This window comes from Anopheles gambiae, assembly GCF_943734735.2.
Source record: "Anopheles gambiae chromosome X unlocalized genomic scaffold, idAnoGambNW_F1_1 X_unloc_4, whole genome shotgun sequence".
In the NCBI taxonomy this organism is placed as follows: domain Eukaryota; kingdom Metazoa; phylum Arthropoda; class Insecta; order Diptera; family Culicidae; genus Anopheles; species Anopheles gambiae.
In genome coordinates this window covers 200,001-201,970 of record NW_026902648.1, presented here as the reverse complement: position 1 = coordinate 201,970, position 1,970 = coordinate 200,001, and positions in this window count along the sequence as shown.

Genomic DNA, 1,970 nt, shown 5'->3' with positions numbered 1-1,970 from the left:
CCTTCCCAGGTTTCCCTAGTAAACCTTGTATGGTAAACATACCCAAGCGTGTCCGTAAGCACGCAACGATAGTCACGAACGAGCACATACCTAGGGAAAGTACTCTACGTACTAGGACTTCTGTCCAAGAATGGTGTCCGCGACGGTCGGGCACTGTGACGCAATTACCAAATCCTAGAATCGTACAAGCAGTGTGTACAAACATAAACATTAACGCGTTCGCTCGGGCTGCGCCGTCCGTGTTGAACACAAATGTGGGTGATTATATGAGTGGATAGACAAAAACATGCGTGGCGAAGACAGTTTTCTGCACGATGTGCACATAGCTCATTTCGTCGTCCCGGGCTAATGGAACAACACAAAAATATCGAGTATCTTTCTAGGTTTCTGTTATAAAAGGACAGGCCAAAAGGTGACCGGTTGAGATAAGCATTTTAAGCATACAAGCACTTAATTGCAACTTTTGATACAAAAACTAAGAACGTACACGTAGATTGTATCAACATGGACATCCATGATCGCGTACGCCCGGGCTGCGCCCTCCGTGTTGTACTTTCCCTGATTGGTACACAATTTTGGTGCAAGTGTACCAACATGGACATCTATGAACGCGTACGCTCGAGCTGCACCCTCCGTCTTGTACTTTCCCTGATCGGTACACAGTTTTGGTGCACGGCTATCCCGACCGGCAACTTGTACCAACATCGACATCCATGAACGCGTACGTAGCGTACTTTCCCTGATCGGTACACAATGTTGGTGCACGGCATAGGAAATGGGCTTAAAATGGTCAAACTCAATCCATTTCCACTAAAGATAGTCAATAACAGCTGTGCCGATGAAGTAGGGCACGATGCAAGTCAATGTTATTTAATGAATTACATGTTCACCATACATTTTAGTACAAAATTGCTCGGTCAGACCTACAAAGTGCTATATCTCGAATACTAAACGTCGCAGATGGGTGTCGTAGAACAATTTTAAGTTCGTCTAATGATTCTACATCCGATTCTGGATAGTGGTTTTTCGACCACTTTTCAACATTTTGTGACACCCCGAACCTAGGGGCAGCTCCCTAGCTTTTTTCAAAAATGTGCACCGAACGGGCCAGAGAGCTCGAGTAGTCGAAAATTTTTTTTTTGCTAAAACCCCTCAAAACGTGTCAGGAACGCACCCTAGATGATGAAAAGTGCAACCAGAATGTCAATCGACAACATGCCCGGGGGTACAAATTTGCTATACGCGTCCCTAGGTAGGGTACTTTTTCATACAAACATCAACGTGTACGGTGCACAAAGTGCGCGGAACAAAAATTGCTCGGTCAGACCTGGTACGGGCCATAACTCGAATACTAAACGTCGCAGATGGGTGTCGTAGAACAATTTTAAGTTCGTCAAACGATTCTACATCCGATTCTGGATAGTGGTTTTTCGACCACTTTTCAACATTTTGTGACACCCCGAACCTAGGGGCAGCTCCCTAGCTTTTTTCAAAAATGTGCACCGAACGGGCCAGAGAGCTCGAGTAGTCGAAAATTTTTTTTTTGCTAAAACCCCTCAAAACGTGTCAGGAACGCACCCTAGATGATGAAAAGTGCAACCAGAATGTCAATCGACAACATGCCCGGGGGTACAAATTTGCTCTACGCGTCCCTAGGTAGGGTACTTTTTCATACAAACATCAAAGTGTACGGTGCACAAAGTGCGCGGAACAAAAATTGCTCGGTCAGACCTAGGACGGGCCATAACTCGAATACTAAACGTCGCAGATGGGTGTCGTAGAACAATTTTAAGTTCGTCTAATGATTCTACATCCGATTCTGGATAGTGGTTTTTCGACCACTTTTCAACATTTTGTGACACCCCGAACCTAGGGGCAGCTCCCTAGCTTTTTTCAAAAATGTGCACCGAACGGGCCAGAGAGCTCGAGTAGTCGAAATTTTTTTTTTTGCTAAAACCCCTCAAAACGTG